Source organism: Prionailurus bengalensis, chromosome B3 (assembly GCF_016509475.1).
Source record: "Prionailurus bengalensis isolate Pbe53 chromosome B3, Fcat_Pben_1.1_paternal_pri, whole genome shotgun sequence".
In the NCBI taxonomy this organism is placed as follows: domain Eukaryota; kingdom Metazoa; phylum Chordata; class Mammalia; order Carnivora; family Felidae; genus Prionailurus; species Prionailurus bengalensis.
This window is the reverse complement of record NC_057355.1, coordinates 63,848,892-63,872,900: the sequence shown is the minus strand read 5'-3', so window position 1 is coordinate 63,872,900 and position 24,009 is coordinate 63,848,892. Positions and strand designations below refer to the sequence as shown.

General features: G+C 40.7%; 1 non-coding gene across 1 annotated transcript; it reads left to right on the top strand.

Annotated features, from left to right (window-relative positions):
• The first annotated feature begins 234 nt into the window (after positions 1–234).
• On the top strand, positions 235–319 carry TRNAP-UGG. The gene has a single exon. It is a non-coding gene; the product is annotated as a tRNA-Pro (tRNA).
• Positions 320–24,009: the final 23,690 nt, after the last annotated feature.

The window sequence follows — 24,009 nt, the reverse complement described above, 5'->3', positions numbered from 1 at the left end:
TTCTTCACAGAGGCTACTCACATGAAAACCTAATTGGTTTTCCCTAGATAGTCCCTTTTCTTTTGTCTAACTGCCACACTGATACATATGCCTGGAGTGAGCCATGATATCGAATAAACTCTTTGTCCCGAAGGGTTTCCAGGAAATAAACATGAATGCTGCCCTGAAAAATATATGTATAGGAGTCTATATATTGCAAAGAGTTGTAAATAATAAAATGTATTTTTTTGGGGCGCCTGGGTGGCTCAGTCGGTTAAGCGTCTGACTTGGGCTCAGGTCATGATCTCATGGTGTGTGGGTTCGAGCCCCGCGTCGGGCTCTGTGCTGACAGCTCGGAGCATGGAGCCTACTTCAGAGGCTGTGTCTCCCTCTCTCTCTCTCTGCCCTCCCCCACTTGTGCTCAGTCTCTCTCTCCAAAATAAATGAACGTTAAATTAAAATAATAATAATAATAATAATAATAATAATAATAAAATGTATTTTTAAAGCCTCATCAGGTATCTGTGGTTCTCTGGCAACTTGTGTTCTCCAGCCCAGCCAACGTCTCAAAAGCCCCAGTGATTTTAGCAATTGTTCTTAAACTTAGCTGCACATCAGAATCATCTAGAGAGATTTTTTTTGTTTAAGTACCCTGAATATAGCTTACATCAATTCAATCAGAATAAGTGGGACCTGCATGCACATCAGTATTTTTCCTAGCTTTCTAGATGATTCTAATGTGCACCCATGCTTGAGAACCAGACCTAGAAGCCAGCAAGATTTTGTAAGTTTGCTCAGTGACATGGAGAGTAGCCCCAAGGCATGGTTGCCCTCTCAGGGACAACAACCTGCCAAAATCTTCTCCCCTGTTTACAGATTCCCAGGGTCCAAGTGCCCCATGGTCTGCACTATCCAGCTACTCCTCTGGGTCACATGTTTAGGTGAAGCCCAAACTACCCAATAGGGGGATGGAGAAAAGGAGGTAAATCCAGTAACTGGTGATGGAAAGCACCTAAGGGACTTAGTATCTATCACTCCACAACAGCTCCAAGACACTGTGGTCACATTGTGGCATATTTTTCCCTATTCAAAATTGCCCTTAATACTCATTGTAGCCCAACGTCACACATATAAATAATATTTCTAGAGGGAACAGAAGCTAATTATTTGCCCCAGTGCCACTGCTGCTGAGTCTTACCCTGAGATATAAATCCACTTACAGCCAAGCCAATCAAATTAATTTAAAGGAAATTATTCTTTTTTTTTTTTTTTAAATTTTTTTTTCAACGTTTTTTTTTTTATTTATTTTTGGGACAGAGAGAGACAGAGCATGAACGGGGGAGGGGCAGAGAGAGAGGGAGACACAGAATCGGAAACAGGCTGCAGGCTCCGAGCCATTAGCCCAGAGCCTGACTCGGGGCTCGAACTCCCGGACCGTGAGATCGTGACCTGGCTGAAGTCGGACGCTTAACCGACTGCGCCACCCAGGCGCCCCTAAAGGAAATTATTCTTAAGAAGTCTTATATTTGTCAAGGTTTCAAATTACTTGAGCAATTAAAAACTAACTAAAACTAACCTAGACTCCCTTCCCTTAGTGAGGTGAAAAGAGCTCTTGAAGTACTTTTCAAGAATGAAAGATGAAGCACCAACCTGCATAAAGTACTGAGTAGGATCAGTGGCTGATTTGCACAACCAGTTAGAGCCCTAGAGGAATGAAGGCCAGGCTCTCATTGTATTTTGTTATGTTCTGAGGCCACAGGCTGTGCCCTAATTCCTGGCTATGCATTCAACAAAGCCAAGACATTTCTTTGCAGGACAAAGTGAACAAAGAGATACTCAGCCCTCCAGAACTTACAGATGAGTCGTTAAAGATTCAAACTGATGATATGAGCACCTGGGTGGCTCAGTCCTTAGGCATCCAACTCTTGATTTCAGTTCAGGTCATGATCTCACAGTTCATGAGATGGAGCCCCAGCACAGAGCCTGCTTGGTTTCTCCCTCTCCCTCTCTTTCTGTCTCCCCAGCTCATACACACACACACACACACACACACACACACACACACACTCTCTCTCTCTCTCTCTCTCTCTCTCTCTCTCTCTATCTCTCAAAATAAATAAATAAATAAACTTAAAAATATATTAAAAAAAAAAAGTGATGGCCTAAAACACACAGGGGACATACCCAGGTAGATAAATCCTTGCATTTTAAAATAACATAGGGGCCCATGGGTGGCTCAGTTGGTTAAGTGTACGACTCTTGACTTCACCTCAGGTTATGATCTCACGGTTTGTGGGCTCGAGCCCCGCATCAGGCTCTGCACTGACAATGTGGAGCCTGCTTCGGATTCTCTGTCAAAATAAATAAACTTTAAAAAATTATTAATAATAATACATATTGGACCCTTGGTCCAATTCTCACTCCATAACTTCTTAGTCGATGAATCCTCACGTCTGAAATTACCACCTGTATGTTAACTTTCAAATCTATATTTACAGGCTTGATATTTCTGCAGAGTTTCAGATCTGAATATCCTGCTGTGTACTCAACATCTCCACTTGATCTCAGAAACACATCAAGCTCAACATGTCCAAAATGAAATTCATTCTTTCCCCCAAAGCTGTATATAATAATAATAATGATATGTAATTAAAAGTTAATTAATAAAAATATATATAATTAAATATATAATTAAAAATTAATGTATAAGGATAAAGCTAAGGGTACTTCATATATATATTTATATATATAAATGCCAAAAACAGTATGTATACATCCTTCCTTCTATTCTGGGGCTAATTTCTCCACAGATGATCTGAAACTTTTCCTTCTCTCTCAGGAGACTCCCTGTCTCAGAAACCCATCTCATAGCTTAACTTCTCCCTACTAGCTCCTTTTCAGTTGCATCTAAACACTCCCAAGCCTGTCCTAACTTTAAAAAGTTAACTAGAAAGAATGAAGAAGAAAAGAACTGTAAATGTGCTGTCTCCCCTGTGCCTTTCTGGCCACTGCCCTATCTCACTGCCCTCACACATTCCTCCACCTGTTCACCTCCTACTCACTCATCAGCCCACTGCAATCTGGCTTCATTCACCAACTAGTCTTCTTAAACTGCTATTGCCAAAGTAAACAACACCCCTCCCTTTGTAAATTCCAAAGGAAACTTTCCATCTCTATTTCCCTTGACCTCTAACTTGCACTAGACATTATTTGATCACTACCTCTTTGAAACCTTCTCTTGCCCACGCTCCTGCACCCCACTTTCCCATTTTTCTCTTGCTTCTCTAGTTGTTCCTTCTCTCCATTGGCCATTTTTCTTCCCCTGCCCATATTTGAGATATTTCATTTCTCAGATATCTGCCCTTGGCCCAATTCTTACTCCACAGCTTCTTAGTCGATGAATCCTCATGGCTGAAATTACCACCTGTATGTTAACTTTCAAATCTATATTTACAGGCTTGATAATCCTACAGAGTTTCAGATCTGAATATCCTGCTGTGTACTCAACATCTCTACTTAATCTCAGAAACACATCAAGCTCAACATGTCCAAAATGAAATTCATTCTTTCCCCCAAAGCTGTTCCTCTTCTTATGCTCCCTGTGAGAGAAAATGGCACCACTATATAACTGGTTGCTTAAGTTAGAAAAACTGGCATCATTCTTGTCTTCTTTCTTTTCTTCAGTCTGTCTATGTAATAAGTCCTACTGATTTTATCTGCTAAGTAATGTTTTTAGTCCATTACTCCTTCTATTTCCACTGCCCAAGTTGAGGCCACCAGCATCTCTTGCACTGATCTCACCAGCGAATCCCAAATACCCTCCCAGCTTCCAGATTGAAGCCCTTTCAACCCATACTCTACATCATCACCAGATTGATCTTTCTAAAACAAAATTCTGACCTTCCTCCCACATTACACACACTTAAAATTCTTTGTGGATTCCCCCAATGCCTCACAGTAGAATCAAATGCTCTACAGAAGCCTTTAGGGCCTTCGAGATCTGATGATCTGGCCCTGCCTCCCCTGTATAGCCTTACCCATGACCACTTGCTCCCTTGCACTCAGGACCCATCCACACTAAATTATGCTCAGAACCCAACTTATGCTTTGCTTTCTCTCTCTACAACTCTAGAAGCAATGCCTTTCCCCTGTGTTCTTACAGTGCCCTATACTTCTTTCTCCCCCTACTACTTTGCATCTTGCTTCTTCATAAAAGACTACAATCTTCATAAAAGACAATAATTTTCTTCGTCATGTTCATCGTTGTATTCCCAGTACTGCCACAGTGCCTAAAAAGCAGAGAATTATCAATAAATGTTTTCTTTAATCAATTGGTTGAGTAATCAAATGAAAACAAAGCTCAATATATCAACAGCTAAAAGAAATGACAAGTCCAATTTGCAAAGTTTGTTCCAGGCAGAGTTAGCTTTTTTTTTCCTAATACATTGCTTGCAGTTCCATTTCATAATTATAAGACATTAAGCCTTTTACTAAATGTGCAAAGAACCTGGTGACCAATATTTTGGCATAGAGACCTCATGAGGGAAAGGACTGTATCTTTTCTCACTGTGCCAAAGAAGTCCTATCATCAACTCTGTTTGGAAACAACATGTATGCTGCAATGACAGGGAAGTGTTCCAAGAGTTGGAGGGAAATATTTCTCTCTTTTCCAAATATCTTAAACTGGAATCCAGAATGATTTATGTCTTTAGATCTTAGATATTACTGAGGAAGTTAGAAATAATTTGTCATCTTTTGATTGTACCTGCTACCAGTTGATGGCTAAAAAAAGGAAAGCTGAGGACTACCTCTATGGATATCAGCACAGAAACCAGTTCGGACATTCCCAGACAGTTTGGGGGTTTGAGGAATAACTCACAGACACAGAGTCTGAGCCAGCCTCAGAAGCAAATTATTTATCAAAAGTCGAGTATAATATATATAATATATAATAAAAATATAAGCAGGTTACTGTTACTACAACCCCCACCACCACTACACATGCACACACACAATCAAATATATATTTATATGAAACTTACAGAGTCCATTTACTCCACTCTTAAGTGAAATCTAACAACAGCCCTGTGAGGTTGACACTATTTTCTCCATTTTACAGAAGATTAATCCAAGTCCCTGAGAGCCTAAGATTTTTCAACAAGTCAAAAAAGGAAGGCAGGACTTGAATCTTGGCCTGTCCAATTCCAAAGCCATCCCTCCTTCCCCTATACCTTTCTCCCTCCTAAGTTGCCCCTCTCCTCCTACTGCTTACCAGAAACGCTGGTAAGAGTGATTCTGCTTTACGATAAACCACCCTGATCAAAATGCTTCAATGATTATTTTTGAGATGTCTGAGCTGAAAATGCACAGATTTCACAGGACAAAGCATGTGCCAAACTGTGATTGCACAATCAGAGCGCTGCAAGGAACCAACGAGGCCAAATGTGTGTTGGAGAAACTACAGATGTCATCTGGGAATGCTCAGAGCTTTGGATTTTTAAGCTGAGACAGTCTCGCTTCCACCGGAACCACAGCCTTATAAGGCTAAACCAAGGCCATGACTTCCTCAGCTGAATCAACCTGACACATACCGCCTGTTCCCTGAGCTCACTGGGATTCCACTGGCTGAGCGTCAGCCCCGTCATGGAAAGAACACCAGCACCGGGGAGGACTGGATTAGTCCCCATCCTGAACTGGATCACAAACACCCACCTTGTCATAAAACTGCTATGAGCCTTGCAGTGGAAAGACGGGGGAGGCAACACAATGGGGTCAGGAGTAGGGACCTTTAGGCTCCCCAGAGAAATTAGTCACAAAGTCTTATCCCTTCATTTCCATTTACAGCCACTTATTTGGGAGCAATAAGTTCTAAAAGGGTGAAAAACAAAGACCCTCCTCCCCTCCCCCAGCATGTATTCTCAAGTTCACAGCAAGGACTCTCATTTGCTTTGGGGTACAAAGAGTACCTGCTAACAGCTGCATCTTCCCATGGACAAATCACACAGTGCATGTTCACAGAAAGACAGGACTCCAGGGGAAAAAAATCAGTCATTTACTCAACTCACTTTACCAGACCTGGTCCCATTATACCCAAGCTCTAGAAAAAGGAAAGAAACTCAGTGGAAACCAGCTACGCAAACCTGCACAAAGAGGACCTCTTGGTTCTGAGAAGTCACAGTAACCAGTGGTTGAGAAATAATGAAAAGGTATGAGACCGTGAAGTTGAGCACACAAGAATGCTTCAGAAAATGGAATGTTGACACTGTCGCCAAGTAACTTTCCTTCCAAGTATTGATTACTCTCTACAGATTATGGAAAATATTTGTCTGAGATGATATTTCAACTGTTCTCATTCTCAGCTAGCAAGTATAGTAGAGCTATAGTGAAGCATGTGTTCCTAATTTTCCCCCAGAAGTTATTGATATCGGAATGTTAAGGTGCTAGGGAAAGAATGAGGAAACTTTCATAAGGAACCCAAATGACCTTCTGAGGGTAAGGAGACTACAAGCCCAATTCCTTGAGATTCTCCTTAGAGGAGAATCATCAGACTGGACTTGGGTGATCCCAACCACAGGCCAGAACAAGAAGGAGCTACCAACTTCTTTAATAGAAAACATCATGGTGGAAAGAGATTGGACAAGTGGGCAGTTATATACACCAAGACTGACCTGTGAAAGTGAATAGTGGTTCTGGTTCTTTAAGGCTGTAACTGTCAGAACTTATATTTACCAAGCCATACTGAGCACAAGCTACATCCTAGGAAAGAAGGATATAGAAGAATCTAAGAGGACACAGACCAACTTAGTGAATATCTGAGAACTACTGTGTCTGGGACTGCTGCTGGAAGAAGGAAATTTACCCCTCCATTATCATGTCTGTGTTAACCCATTTAGTTTGTATTTTCCTTAGTGAGAGGCATAACACCATCTTTCCCACTTGGTAGCCTGGTACCACATCACAGAGCTACCAGCTTTAGGGGCTGGTTATGGCATCACCCGGCTTCTTGGAGTATAGTGGACATGAAAGGTGTCTTGCTCCTCCTTCTACAGAGAATGGAACTAAACCAGAGCACCAACTACTGCACTTTTAAGTCCATTCCTCTTTGCACGATGATCCCACTTTCCAAGGGCTGCTTACTGTCAATGATAGAGTATGGTGGGAAGTCTCCATCCTGGGAAACATAGGACTTATTTGATGGCTGACCTGGGCACAGGACTTCCCAGTGGCTTTGCTGATGCTTCCTTAGACTGCCTGGCAGTCTAGCCTGCTCCCTTCTAGCCTTCTCTCCTTATCCCCTTCCATGAGTCAGGCCCACATTGTGATCTGACTGCTAACCCAGGCTTCTCTAGGTCCTTTCACACAAGCATTTCCTTCAAGAAAATCCCTGCAGTGTTTAACAGTATCTTCACGTCTGCTTCTCAAGGACCATGACTGACACAGGAAGAATATCTGAATGGCATTTGGAGGAACAAAGTAGAAGAGGCAAAGATTGTCTCCTGGATATAAATTAGCACCCTGAAGACTTCTTGAGATTATCATAAGTATGGAGTCCAGGGAACACTATATAGAGGTTCAAGATGATAAATCATATCTGTGACTTTATCTTATATGCAGCACTTTAAAATAAATAAATATCCATTATCCACATTTAGGCCAGAAGGGAAGCATCAAAGCAAAAGGCCATTCCCTATTCTCATAACTTAAGGAAAAGTGGGAGCAGATGATGTGTACCATGGGACAGGCCAATGTTGCCTTGGCCTTGATGACCTCCCAAATGAGCATTCAGAGTATCCTGTTGTGACCTCCAAGAACTGCTGGGTTTCCATGTGTGAAGAGTTCAGGAGTTTCCTCCAGATCCTGTTGGCTTGACCCTATACCACCAAAAGCCTGATAATGATCTCTCAGTGTTGCTGCATCCATCACCAGCCCTTGGGCCCTCCATATTCTGTCCGGCCTCACCAGGAAGAGAATGAGACCACTCTTCGCAGGCAGATTTCTACCCAGTGCCAATCCACATATAATTGGTGGTAGAAATTTCAATCCTTCATGTGCCAGCCACTATGCAAAGCATTTTACATTTTGTTTATCTCATTCATTCATTCAACACATTTATTGAGTACCTCCTATGTGTTATCACTCCCCAAAGAGAGAACAAGGCTAAAAAGTCCCAGCCTGCCTAAAACATACTTTCTAATGAGGAATAGAGACACAGTAAAAAAAAAAAAAAGCCAAAAAAGACATGTTTTATTATTATATATATAATAGAGCCCAACATGGGGCTTGAACTCATGACCCTGAGATCAAGACCTGAGCTGAGACGGAGTCAGACACTTAACCAACTGAGCCATTCAGGAGCCCATCCAAGCCAATGTTGTTAACCATTATGCCTTGCCACCAAGGTGGATTCCACAATCTTCCTATTTATTATTCTAAAATCAGAGAGAAAGCCCAATCTTTATGTTCTTACTGTTCTTGCTAACACCCTTTGTGACCTTTACAGTCTAAATGTTTAGGTGCTAAGGAGCCACCTAAGAGACTACAAAGCACTGGCCATGATTATTATGATCATCAATCATCATCGTTATCACCATAGCTTTTTTCTATCCCAAAATCCCAGTGACCGGGGAAAGAGAGAGTAACACAGACCCCAAGAGCTTGCATTTCCTAACAGTTAAGCAGTGTGGGCAGAAGTCCCTGCGGGGAGGTTCTAAAACCAGCCTTCGGCAGGAAAAACTGTGACTCACTAAACCCATAGATATTTATGTTGGTCTTGCTGCAAAGAACATCCTTCTCTTCTGGGTAATAACTGAACGCCATAAATAGATTTTAAACTTCTATCCATTCTTCAAAAATAAACTGGTAGAACTGGTAGGACTTTTACAATATCATAGTGAGACACACCGTTAGCTCTATTAGTCATTTGATTTTTGCCTTCTTCCCGTTGCCTGCTTTGTTTTCATCCCCATCTAATCCAGAGGCCCTGGGATAATACAGAACCAAGCTCATGTATCCATGGGTTTCCCAAACCCTGGGTAATCAGGATCCTTATTCTGTTAGCAATAAACTTTGGAGGTTGTTTTTTCGTTTGTTTGTTTGTTTGTTTTTTGCATGAGCAGACACTGTTTCCCCAGCTTTATTTCTTGCATATGATCTAAATATGTTTCACTAAGCTTTGTAATAACAATATAGCTGTTTGCAGGGTGTTGTCTACAAGATAATGAGCAATTTTGCCTAAAAGTCTTTTAAGAGCTGACATAACCCCGAGGGGAGGGATCCTCTTGATTAACTAGTTTATATTGAATTCCACACAGCACCATTGTTAATAAAAGCATACTATGATTATTGTGACAGTTTGTAATTACTAGCTCAAAATGGTTTGGAAGTAGTATTTATATGTATTTTTCCACTCAACCAATGGGACATTTTTTTATATACAAGTGGAGATTATACCTTGGAAGCTTCATTCTTTTCCCCAGTTCTCTTCTGATAGTCAACTAAGTGATCAAGTGGAAAGCCTAAAAAACGTTAAGCATCATCACACACGAATGTGGGCAATTCATTTAATTCAAGAACGGAAAACTGTCCCTGAAGTCCCTGTTTCTTTGGAGCCAGATGAGCCTGGCAAGCCCGGAGAGAAATGTGAAGAAGCGGCAATATTTTTCCCTCCAAATACCTCTAGTTCTCCTGGTTTCACAAGAGTGGATTTTGATTAACCAAGTCTTCTTAGGTGTGCACTATGTGTTTGAAAAGGGCTTACAGGGTGGCCAGGCACTGATCAGAAATCCTCCTAGAGTCTAAAAGTTGGAAGGTATTTAGTAAGCAGGTAAAATGATGATTTGTCAGGCCAGATACAGTGTTTCCAGAATACATTTTTTTAGGGGCACCTGGGTGGCTCAGGTCATGATCTCGCAGTTTGTGAGCTCAAGCCCAGCGTCGGGCTCTGTGCTGACAGCTCAGAGCCTGGAGCTTGCTTCTGGTTTTGTGTCTCCCTGTCTTTCTGCCCCTCCCCTGCTTGTGCTCTGTCTCTAAAAGAAATAAACATTTAAAAAAATTTTTTTAAAGAATATACTTTATTAAATTCTATTGCATTTTTCCTCATTTTTTGAAAAAAAAATAGATAAACTGGACATTCAGGAATTAACCTGTGGACCAGGGACAGAAGAAATCCACATAAAGCAATCAGGTAGATAAGACCTCCAGATCTTTTCCTCTTAGCAGTCTCCTGCTATTCTTCTTAGTCCAAATGGTGACATTTTGCATTTTCTCCTGACTCTAAGGTCTGTTGTTTCTGACCCTGTCTTAGATATCTCTGCTCAGTCCATGACCTCAGAATTGTAATCTCTCATGGTTAGGAGGGAAAATGAAAGACACATGGCATCATGTACCCACCAAGCACCCACTGCCCAATGTCAAGTCTGGAATGTGTCAGCATCTTGGTTGGCAACTCTCTGGGTGCTAAGTTGTCAATCCCTTAAGTGATGTCCATGACTGTGGATGATGGTCTGGGTATGGTCTCAAAGTACAAAGTATAGTGGGATTTCAAGACAATACCGCTTGGTCTAGATCTACATCCCGGGAAAGGAGCAATCGTTTACTAAGTTTCAATGCTAACTGAGGATGGGAAAATGTAATAAATTCTTCTGAACTTTTTTTTCACAAGAATTCCTATTAAGCAAGATCTTTCCATCTATTGATGGTTATTTATAACTGGCTGGTGATGATTTACGATTCCATGGCAGTAATATGCCTTTTAAAGGGAAACAACAAGCGTTTAAAAAAAAAAAAAGTTTCTCTGAGGAGGAAGTTCACTGTGTCTCTTATCATTTCAACTATGTAGTCATATAAATGTTTGCTCTTAGGGACTTTCCAGAACATGGCCTTAGTTTCTGGTCTCTTTTTCCACTCCCAGGTATACTACTTGGCTGTGCTGTGTGCTAAGGATCTATAAGACAGTGGATGTGAATACAAGCAAACAGAATGTGGGTGGGGTTGGAGGAAGTCACTGCCCAGAGAATAAGAAGACCAGGATTCTCAACTCAGCTCTGCTGTTAACTAGCTGTGAGGCTTGAGGCTAACTATGCAGTCATTCTGAGCACGGGTTTTTCCAATTTATAAAAAGAGGGGCCAGGTTTAGATAATCAGCTTGGTTCTATACCAATGATAGAAATGTGGGGGACCTGTCTCCATTTAAACAACTATTCCTTCCGGCAGGGGTTGGGGAGGGGGTGGGAAGGGCTGGTGAGATCCCCATGGTGGAGCCAGTGTAGCACTGCCCCCTAGATGGGACCATGAGGAGCCCGGGAATCCCATTCCTGGCAAAGGTTCTCAGCCCAGAGACCCACCCCTGCATCTGTCTAGAGGGAAGAAGCCACACCCTTCCCTCAGGTTCTTGATAAGGCCTGTTATTCCAAACAGGGGGCACAGGTGGGCAGTCTGTTCCTGTACCCTTTCTGCCCTTCAAGTACTTGGCATATATTAAAGCCTTCTCCCTACCTCTCAGGACACTATGATACTCAAACTAATGTGCACACTAAAGCAAGAACATTAACCCAAGATTTTTTCATACTGCCTCTTCTCATTAAAAAATAATCCAGGGGCACCTGGGTGGCTCAGTCAGTTGAGCATCCATCCAACTCTTGATTTCAGCTCAGGTCATGATCTCACAGTTTGTGGGATCAAACCCCATGTTGGGTTCTACACTGACAGTGTGGAGCCTGCTTGAGAGTCTCTCTCCTCTCTCTTCCCCTCCCTGGTTAGCACTGTCTCTCAAAATAAATAAGCATTTTTTAAAAAATCTGGTTTTCCTTATCACATAAATATATCTGTTACAATACAGGTAGAAAAACTTTTCAGAATGGCTAAAATTAACTCATTGTCATTTGTCAAACAACAAATGTTGGCAAGGATGCAGAGAAAGGGGAACACTTTTGCACTGCTGGTCGCAGAGTAAACTAGTACAGCCATTCTGGAAAACAGTACGGAAGTTCCTCAAAAAATTAAAAATGGAGCTACCCTACAACCCAGCAATTGTACTACTAGGTATTAATCCAAAGGATACAAAATATGCTGATTCAAAGGGGCATATGCACTCCATTGTTTATAGCAGCACTATCTACCATAGCCAAATTATGGAAAGCTCCCAAATACCCACCAAATGAAGAATGGATAAAGAAGATGTAGTATATATATATGTGTATATGTATATATATATATATGTGTGTGTGTGTATATATATATATGTGTGTGTGTGTATGTATATATATATATATATGTGTGTGTGTGTGTATGTATATATATATACATACACACACACACACACACATAATGGAATACTACTTGGTTATGAAAAAGAATGAAACCTTGCCATTTGCAACAGCGTGGATGGAACTAGAGTGTATTATGCTAAATGCAATACATCAGTCAGAGAAAGATAAATATCATATGATTTCACTCACATGTGGAATTTAAGAAACACAACAGATGAACACAGGGGAAGGGAAGGAAAAATAAGACAAAAACAGAGAGGGAGGCAAACCATAAGAGACTCAAATATAGAGAACAAACTGAGGGTTGCTGGTGGGATATTGGGTGGAAGGGATGGGCTAAAGGGCAATGGGCATTAAGGAGGGCACTTGTTGGGATGAGCACTGGGTATTATATGTAAGTGATGAATCACTACATTCTACTCCTGAAAACATTATTATACTACATGTTAACTAACTTGGATTTAAATAAAATTTTAAAATTAATTAAATAATTACAGAAAAAAAATTTAATTCATTAGCCCACCATTCAGAGATAATCAGATTTTGTATATATTATGTCAAAATTCTGTGTGTGTGTGTGTGTGTGTGTGTGTAACACATACACATACATTTTTTAACTGGGAGACTTTACCAATTGAACATCATTTAAATTGGATATCCACATGCAAAACAATGAATTTGCACCCTTACCTCACATTATACATACAAATTTGCAGAGACTGAAATTACAGGTGCATGAAACATTCCCTCGCTTTTTACTGGCTTAACCATCCTACCCAAACCACCTCAAATATCTCCTTCTCAGTAAAGCCTCCTCTGACTCCTGCCATATTCTGAAGTCTAAATGATACCTCCCTCCTTTAAGGCTTTGTTATATCTTGTACACACGTCACTTATAGCAATTACCTCACAAATTTAAATTTAAAATGCGATTATTTCCTGAAAGTTGGTCCAGAATTTCTGCTACTAAGGCATTTTTTCCACATAAAATAAAAAGTCATTAGGTCCTGTATTATCTTTGTCCCTTTCCCCATCCAGTCACAATAGAATTTTTCACTCACCCTGGTGACACTATTCAACCTCTGCACAATCCTGCAATAAATACCCATTTCATCACAGTATCATAATGGCCAGACCATTGATCCTTTCCTTTAGCTTTACACAGAATAATACTATTTCTTCAGCAATCAGTTCTGATTGACATCACAGTTATCACTTCTTTTATTCTCTGGGCTTGATAAAGCACCAGCTGTGTCCAACAAATGTAACAACAGCGGCTTCCAGCCAAGTGTAGGACTAAGATTTTCGTCAAGAACAGATTCCCCATGGAGTATAAGGACAAAAGTACACAAATGTGTACTAACATTCTGGCTGTGGCAGAGGGAAAATCTTGTGTTCAAAGAGGTTCAAAGGCTCACAGAGAGAAAAGTGAGTGCTCTGTTTCGCTATCTGGTCAAGGGATTGCCCCAAGAGACGAGCATGCTATCCTTGTAGAGGTAGCTGGGCCCTTACCATCAAGCCCTTTGAAACCTGACAGCAGAGAACCTCAGGTCCCTCTCCTGCCTGTTCCTCTGGGACTTCTCAGTCACATACAAGCAGAGAACCAGCCAGTTGTCATTCAGTCTCTAGGATAGTCTTCCACTACTCATCGTCACATGCTCACCGGATTTGCTTTACAGTGGAAACATCCATGGTGCTTTACTGAAACAGACAGGAAAAACAACAATGCCTAATCTCATCTGGACTAGGAAATATTCACCTGTCTTTCTCCCTCCCCCAAGTCACCTCAGTGCTACTACCAGGAACATAAAAATGTAAATATGATCTTTTGACTCATCTGATTAAAAACTGAGATGAGAGCACTCTTGAAAGCAGCCTGAAATCCAAATTCCTTTGCAAGGCATCAAGGGCTTTCCCAACCTGGCATCCACCTATCTTCCCAGCAATATCCTCAGTTTCTCCCCAGAGAATGTAAATTGGCACAGCTGCCATGGAAAACAATATGTAAGTTCCTCAAAACATTAAAAATAGAACTACCATACCATACCATACCAGAAATTTCATTTCTGGATATTTATACAAAGAAAATAAAAATACCACTTCTAGGAGATACATGCACCCCTATGTTTTTGTTGCATTATGCACAATAGCCAAGATATGGAAGCAGCCCAAGTGTCCATCCATAAACAAGTGGAAAAAGAAGATATGGCATGTGTGTGTGTGTGTGTGTGTGTGTGTGTGTGTGTATGTGTGTGATGGAATATTACTCAGTCATAAATAAGTGAAATTTTGCAATTTGCAACAGCATGAATGTACCCAGAGGGTACTATGCTAAGTGGAGTAAGTCAGAGACAGAGGAAGACAAATATTGTATTATTTCACTTATATGTGGAATCTAAAAGAACAACCATAGGTCTCCCTTTTTATGTTAGAGCATGTTTATCCCTAGCTGCTTTCAGAATTTTCACTTTATCCTTGTATTTTGCCAGTTTCACTATGATATGTCATATGTTTTCACTCTTATGTGGATCCTGAGAAACTTAACAGAAACCCATGGGGGAGGGGAAGGAAAAATAAGAAGAGGTTAGAGTGGGAGAGAGCCAAAGCATAAGAGACTCTTAAAAACTGAGAACAAACTGAGGGTTGATGGGGGTGGGAGGGAGGGGAGGGTGGGTGATGGGTGTTGAGGAGGGCACCTTTAGGGATGAGCACTGGGTGTTGTATGGAAACCAATCTGAAAATAAATTTCATATATTGAAAAATAAAAAAAAATAAAAAAATAAAAGAACAACCAAATCAACAGCAACAGACTCATAAACATAGGAAAAAAACTAATGGTTACCAGAGGAAGAAAGGTGTTGGCCAGGGGTACAATTAAATGGTTGAAGGAGATTAAGAGGTACAAACTTTGAGTTATAAAATAAGCAAGCCATGGGGATGTAATATACAGCCTAGGGAATATAGTCAATAATATTGTAATAACTTTGGTGACAGATGGTAACTAGACTTATTGTAGGAATAATTTTGTAACATATAAAAGTATTCAATCACTACGATGCATGCCTGAAACTAATATTATATATTCATTGTATTGCAATCACAAAAAAAAAGTTTCTCCCCATGCACTGTACGTTCTGACCTCCTCATACTGCTCACAGTTTCCTTTAGATATTGCACATTTTCATTATGTTATCTTTCCTTTCACTATTTATTTTACCTAAAAGCTATCCTCACTTCATACACCTGACAAACCCCCAACGATTTTTTGAGAAACAGCTCAAATGTTACTCACTCCTCTGATGCTTTTCTCCAACTATCTAAGGTCAAATGAACCAGCCCTTTCTCTGTGCCCCTGTATGTTGCCCTTATTCTGATTTTCCCAAGTCAACAGGTGGCAGAGCCAAGACCCAAATCAGGTCTTCTGACTCCAAAAATTGGGGCACCTGGGTGGCTCAGTCAGTTAAGCATGCAACTTCAGCTCAGGTCATGATCTCATGGCTCATGAGTTCAAGCCCTGCATCTGGCTCTGTGCTGACAGCTCAGAGCCTACAGCCTAGAGCCTGTTTTGGATTCTGTGTCTACTTCTCTCCCTGCTCCTCCCCTGCTCATGCTTGTCTCTGTCTCTCGCCCTTAAAAATAAATGGATATTGAAGAAAATTCAAATCTTAAAGTATTTTTGCTATGCTGTACTACCAGTGGAATCACGTTTTCAGAGTGTTTAGTGGCTTGTCACTGGTAGGTATTCAGTAAGTGTGTATTCAGAGAATGAATGACAACCTATAGGTACCTTCTACCGTCCTCCTTACACTTCATTCTCCAAAGTAGAGTTTACCAAGGAAGCTTGGCTTCTTAGAGGCATCCAACTCATGGGGTACTACATATCATGTAATCATGCCCCAGTTTAGGAATACCACAAGTATGTACCATGTAATTATGCTGGTCCTCCAATGAAGGTCATGATGCCTGTTTGGCCAGGGACAAGGGAAAGAAGAAAAAGAGAGTAGTGTGTAATGTCCAGAGAGAAGCCTGGCCCGAAGAAACATTTCCCTTTCAACTCCCTCTGAGCATTTGAGCCCTGCAGGGGCCAGTGGCCAAGTCTGAGCTGAAAGCATCACGTGTTTGGGAAACAGAAGCCAGGGTGTCATGGCAATACAAACACAGGGACAGATAGGACAAGCTGGCCCTAAGGAAAGATGCCAAGCGCAAGATTTGGGCTGTGAATCTACTCTGTAAAAGAAAAAAAAGTAGAAGACAAAAAGGAAAAATAAACTTAATTTTGACTTTTTACCAAAAAAACTATTCAAGAGACAGCAAATACAATCCTCCCAACTCACTGGATGCTGAGCAGAACATTGAGACACCCACCCTTCAAGGAAGAATGAATAAGTAATTCAAAATGGGGTTTCCTGCCCTCAGCTTAGGGCCTGAAATCATCCATTCTGCCAGCAGTATTCTGTCTGCCAACCTACCTGCAAAGAAAGGTGCCATTTAAAACCTCACATCCACCTAAGATGGCTGTTGTACAAAACCCACACTCACAGGCTCCCCTCAAATCCTGGTCTGGGAGAAGGAAAAAGCAAAGGAAATACTCTGGCAGGTCTTCTGGACTTTAGGAATTCCACAAGCAAAGACATTGCCAAGATCTACTTGACAGGGTATACAGAGTTAATAAAGTGAGTGCTCTCAGAAATTCCAAATTATTTTTTAAAAAACCTTATGGTTTCCAAAAGTCAGTATATTTTGAATGTAGGGATAATCATGATCTCCTGGAGGTGTGATTATCAGTCTTGGGCTGTTCTCACACCTTTGCATTTGGAATGGTCACTCCTAAGGACTATGAAGTAGCAGGCTTGTTTGTTTAAGGCCATATTGTGGTGCCATGATGGAAGATGTCAGCCAACAAGAACACAGAATGATGCAGTCCAAGGAGAAAGGTCAGAACCGGCTGTCATGGAACCTATTGTCGCTTTGATTATAAACTGTCTAGGACAGTACTAAATGTCTTTAGGTCCCACACAATATCAAGTACACTGTAAATATATATTCCAAATTTGCTGTTGAGTTCATTTCCTTTTTTTTTTTTTAAACAACAAAAAGGACTGCTGGTGCTTACTTTGTTCCTTTTCACAAAAAGCCACTCTACAAATCAAAGATGCACTAACATCTACTTCTTCACATAACAAGAAAAAATGGCATACAGAGAAGGAGAGGTCAATGGATCCTCAAAGGTTAAAGGAAAATTTTATCCCCTGCTCTAATATCATCATATCCCCAGTGAGGACTTCAAATGTGTTCTCTCCTGACTTTCTTGGATTGCCATGAATTAATACAGCATGGGAAGGAATAACATTCTTTTAGCAAGTAGTTATTGAGCACTCTTACTGTGAGCTAATCATGGTACTTCATGTCAGGAATGCAAAGGTGAATAGAAGATGCCCCCTACTCTCAAGGGTGTCATTAGGTGAGTATCATCCAGATGACTACTATTGCCCTCATTCTGGCCCCCAGCCCAGGATCCTTGCCTTCCACTCATTTCTCTCTGATCTTACATGACTAGATCTGTCCCCTCCAAGTTAATGTTTCTTGGATCTATAAATCTAACCCTGATGTCTAATCTCTCTCAGCTTGTATAAAACCCAACCAGTGCACATGGTTGTCCTATCATTGATTCAAGCATGAACTGGTCCAGACACACTTTTTTCCCCAAGATGCCCGCCTATCAGAACTGGCTCATCTTCCTAACTGCCCCATTCCCTTCAATACTAGCCCCATTCTTTGTCTTCCAGACCTTCTTCCTACTTCTTCTTCAGCCATTTATTTCTATCCTAGTACTAGGTCACAGCCCTTGTCCTTTTGAATGGCTTTCGGTCTTTTCCAGCTTTCATCACATAGGTTTATGCCTCACTAGCTAACAAAGTGCCTGACCTCTCAGCTCCTTCAAACATCTTATATAACCTTGCAAATTTTTTTAATGCATTCATCATGTTGCTATTCATAAAATTCAGTGGCTCTCTTTGGTCTGTCTTGTCAAACATACACTCTTTTAGGGGCACATGGGTGGCTCAGTTGGCTAAGCATCCAACTACGGCTCAGGTCATGATCTCGCAGTTTGTGAGTTCAAGCCCCACATAGGGTTCTGTGCTGACAGCTCAGAGCCTGGAGTCTGCTTGAGATTCTCTCTCTCTCTCTCTCTCTCTCTCTCTCTCTCTCTCTCTCCTCTCCTACACTCGTACTCTCTCTCTCAAAAATAAATAAACATCAAAAAAATTTAAACGTACATTCTTTTATAATTCTCTATAGTCTGATCTTTCTTTAGTTAAATGATGTTATTTCCAATGACCCTCCTTACCCCTGACCTCTATTCTCATCAGGCTGGTTTCCACCTTGATGTCATTATTGAACCTCTTCTCCATCTCACCACACCACCACCATCATCCATGCCATGATTCACTTAATTAAGTATTCAACAAGTACCTACTGTGTAATACACACTGATCTGAACTGTAGAAACAGAACTTAACAGTCACATGTCTTACATTCATGGGCCTTAACATCTACTATTGCAAACATTAGCCAACGTCCTGAGAAAATGCTTGGTATTTTTCTCATACCTTATTCTGTTAAAAAACAAAACAAAACAAACAAACAAAAAAAAAAACAACTTTGTAGAGAAAATAACTGTTAAGGATTAAAAAAATAATGAAAGTATTAAACTTTAATGTATATGTTGTATGTAATCTGATTGGGAATGGATTTCCAAAAATAGGTAATATAAAAGAAATGATAGAATATAAAAGTTGTTTATAGTCTCATCAAACCCCCATGAAGTCTGAGAAAACAAATAGGTTTTAAAGATTTTTCCATTACAGAGTTATCATTCTTTAAGTATCTACAGTATTAGTATTAGGAGTTCAGTACTTAATGCTTTTTTGTTTTGTGTGTGATAGTTTTTGCCCTCTGGACACTAATAGTCTTAACAGGAACACACAGCTTTTACTTGTGTTTCTTTTGTAGCCCTCATAATAAGCAGGGAGTAAGCTCCACAGGCATACCAGAGGGTATGAAGCAACATCTAGACTCAAAGGTTTGTATTTAAAAACTGATCTATAGAATTAAAAACCTCATCCTCAATAAGCTGAAAATTCCTAACAGCAAGTTTTAATCTCAATATCCACCAACATTTTCAACTAGAAGAAAATCGGACTCTTAAGACTGGCCTCCTTTTCAAGCCTTTCCTGCCCAGAGTCATAACAACAGGAAAAAAGAGAAGAGCAGAAAAGCAATAGGTCATGAATATGTGAGCTAGATTACATAGTGTCCTTTCGTTCTAGATCTAACCAAAATTTTTATCATTTGGACCTCCAATGAACTTGTCACCAGACATCATGTGGGCTTTTGGAGCCAAGATCTCCAGAAGTTTTTATCATGACTCTTAGTTTCTAACCACTATTTTTAGTGAAATAACATTGCCTTTGCTTCTGTGACATTTCCCAGAACAGCAGTAAATCTGAGATCAGACAGAAGGGAATTTTATTTTGATTTAAACTTTTGCTCAACGAAAGCCAACAGATGGCCCTATTATGTGCATGCAAGTCCCAAGAAAAAAGCTGGGTGATTCAGAAGGAGTCAGATCACACCGTGTTCTTCCTTGGGATAGCAGCTCCCAGGACTGAAAAATGGAAACCAAAAAAGACCAACAGGCTTGATTCTTAATCTCTAACTTGGTCTCAAGAAATGGAAAGCTACTGATTCACTCTAAATAAAACAGAACATTACAAAAATCCAGATTCACCTTGACTATAACCTCTGTTTCTCTGATCTTTTCTTATACCTACCAAATATATTCTGGAAAGGCTGTTTAACTCCCAAGCTAAAGTTAGAAGGGAGTGAAAACCTGGGCAACTATGACCATATAAAATCTTGATGCTATTCAAAATTTCCTCACATTTTTTCATCATTTGCTACCATTTACTCGTCTCTGTACCTCTAGTTACACAATCCCGAGGAGTGTGTACCTACAGTGCAAGTACAAGTATAAGCCATAGTGCAAACTCAATGACCCTCAATGATCCCAAACAAAGTCATGAGACTTTGCAAGAAATATTATCTACAACCCCAAAATGCACTTCCAATGTCATGATAAATAGTCAAGTTCCTGCACTCTTTCCTTCCCCAACCACATCTGGGGCATTATTTTCAAATACATGCATGGGTTTCCTGTATTGGTAGATCTCTCTGATAACCCGGCACAGAACTCTGAGCTGAGCCTATGATGGATCTCTTAGAAATAGGAATTGGGAAACTGAAACATGGAATCCGTGGGATGCGGGGAAAGAGCTGAGGGTGAGCTGACATGGGGCCAAGGGGCCATTAGAGATCATAGACGAGTTGAAGCCGTGGGAAACCTGATGTCCAGAGAAAAGCAAGAACATCACAAACGAAAGACCCCAGAGCCTCCACTCCAGGAAGCTGGTTGTTCTTCGCTGCTTACTCTTGGGTTTGCAAAAGAGTGTTCTGTGTCCCTACAATCTGTCCTATAAATCTTTTCCACAGAATAAAGTGAGTGTATCAGTTTCTCAAAACCAAATAGCTCAAACCCAAAATCATTGGTACTGCTGTCAAGGAGACTGGTACACTCTTTGTAGTAGTGGAGATCAGTTTCCCAACTCTGTTTGGGATACTAAACAGGTTGAGTATGACAAAAACTATTTTAAAAATCACTTGGCATGTTAAAAATAGGTTACTAGCTGCCTTCCTTGAGGATTCTGACTCCAAAGTTCTGACTCAGGCCCAAGAATATGTAGGTGGTTCTCATGATCAAGCAAGTTTGGGTCACACTGGATAAGGTGAATTCTGAGATCCTTTTCATCACAAGGTCAAAAAATATGAACTAACCACTCCTACACAGACAGCAGTAGTTTCAGTGAACAGATGTGGAATCAAAGACAGATTTCTTATCCTTAAGAAAAAAAGTCCTTTTCTGGAAGACAGCAGCCTAGACCAATCAATAGAGGAAGCTTTAGAGACCAAGGAAGAAAGCCAAAATACGTGTGTATGTGCATTTGCGTGTGTGTGCGCTTTGATCTAATTTTAGAGATTAGAACAAATTCTCTCAAAAAACATTTGAACTATGTCTGCATCCTATAATTAAATCCATATAACTTGGTAAATATATGGGTTGTACTCCTTCAACACACAGAGCTGAATATTGCATAGTTACAAGTTGCAGGGAAGAACAAAATTTATTTGAATTAGACCAAGAGGAAAACAATGCAAACATGGTGAAGAGAAGGATTTGAAGTCAAGATTGTAAAACAGACCTTAATTAATTAATTTCAATTCTACAAAGGTTCTGTGAAAAGCATTAAATCCAAATTCCAGACTCAGTGTGATCCAAATCCATAAGATTTGGATCTGTGGGGTTGCCCTGTGGGGTTTTGGGGGAGCAGACATAAACTTCAGGTTGATTTGGGTCTTTGCTATACCCAGTTTCTAATTCTTTTTTTTTTCTTTGTTTTTAATGTTTATTACTGAGAAAGAGAGAGAGACAGAGACAAAGCACAAGCTAGGGAGGGGCAGAGAGAGACAGAAGCAGAATCCAAAGCAGGCTCCAGTCTGTGAACTGTCAGCACAGAGCCTGACATGGAGCTCAAACTCACGAGCTAGGAGATCATGACCTGAGCCGAAGTCGGACGTTTAACCAACTGAGCCACTCAGGCACCTCTCAGTTTTTAGCTCTTCCAAGCAGGAGGTTAGATTACTTTCAGAAGAGAGAGAGCTCTCTAAGAACGAGTCCTGGGATTGTTTGTTACAAACAAACATGACTACAAACATGTTACAATCCCATGACTCTTTCTTAGAGAGTTCTCTCTCTTCTGAAACTAATCTAACCTCCTGCTTACAAGATAGGCCCACAACCCCCAGAGGCCCTGAGACAGACAATGTTCACAACACAGTTAGGAGCTTAATATTTGAATCAGATGGCTATCAGTTGTGTGACCTTAGTGGGCAAGGTCTGTTTTATCTGTCATTTTTCTAATTTATAAAACGGGACTAAAATCAGATACCTTTTCAAACAGGCTGAAAGAACTCAATCAGATAATACATGGACAGCACTTACACAGTATCTGACGCAATAATCAAATCTCGATAAATGTAGCAGTCTGCATATTGAGGAGATTGTGCCAGAAAGGCCCATGGCGATCAATCAACCCAACCCTCTCTCTGGGCCAATGAAGAAGCTCAAGTGGCTGTAGTGACAATAATTTGCCAACTACAGATTGACTAAATTTGGGCAAGACAAGACAATCCAGTTAGTGCTCTAAGAAAACCATTCAACTGTATTTGTTTGATAGCACTGTAAGTCCAACAGGAATTGAATCAAAATTACAGCCTTTAAGATATTCTCTTGAATGGATGGCAGATGGTCAGATTCTTGCAGAATATTTTTTAAGGATATCCTCGGTTTTACGTATTAGGGACAGCAAATTGCAGGTAGGTCCCCTTTTTCATTTTGTAAATGAAATATGCTCTAAAAAAAAAAAAGTAAAAATATTGCTTAACACCTGATGACAAGGTAGAGAGTGACTGGTTATGGAAGTGTCAGCTACTTGACTAGAAGGAGTCCAAGAACAGCTCACTGGAAAAGCATCGCGGGGCTGAGTTCTGCATGGTATGAAGACGGAAACTGTACAAACACACGGGTAGATGGAACAGCAAGTGCAAGGTCAGGACAGGTCAGAACAAGCTCTGAGGTCAGGAAGGCACGCAGTATTTCAAGAACTATGAAGTATTCCAATATGGTCAAAACCAGCCGGAAACGGAGCAAGGGGGTGGTCCAGTATCGCACTATGGAAAGGGCTTCACACGGTGTCCACACGAGTGTTTCCCAGATAACGGAGATCATACGTATCCTTTTGAAAGAGCCCATGTTTGTAAGTCATCAGATACAGCTCCCGGCAGACAGTGGGCCCTCAACAAAGGGTGGTGGTTATTATATAATAAAAGCAATCAGTGTGAAATTCTTAACATAGTGCTTGGCGCAAAGTAATCATTCTAAAGCATCTTTTTAACAAAATATCATTAGAGATGATATGTTTAGTAGATACCTGTGCATTTGTTAAATGAATGAGCAAACATGCAACATGGTAACCAGTAGGCTGAGCAGAGGAAAACCTAAATACTGTTTTTGCCTATTCCTAATACTTAACTACTGGCAGAGTAACCGTCTATAGAGGCAACGGGATTTTTTTTCTAAGAAATAAGTTACTTTGTCTCGAGGGACTGTATTAGGGCCAACATATGGACAGGAAGCTGTGTGATTAAACTTTGTGCTCTTTGCTCTATAATGCTCAATGGCTACAGCCAACATGTCTTTTTTGATAACATAGTCATCCACAATTTATACTTTAATTTGGAGACATAGCTCACAAAGCCCTGCAATGAAGTGCATTCTTCGAGACAAACCTCAGACAAGCCTAAAGACAAACCAATGCTGGTTAAACACCCATGTGTCACCATGTACTACCCATGATCTCTGTCTTCTCACTTACTGCCCATAACTTTCAAAGGCATGTACTGTCATCATTACCTGTTACACATGAGGAAGCCACCACCCAAAGACATGAAATAATTCTCCTGGAATCACACAATCAGTAGGTGAGAAGGCAGGAATTTGAGGCTAGGCCTCTTGTCTGCTCCGTGTCAGTGCCCCCCAAAGCCAAGTGTGGCTGCAGCACCACCCAAGAGGATCCTAACACACCAG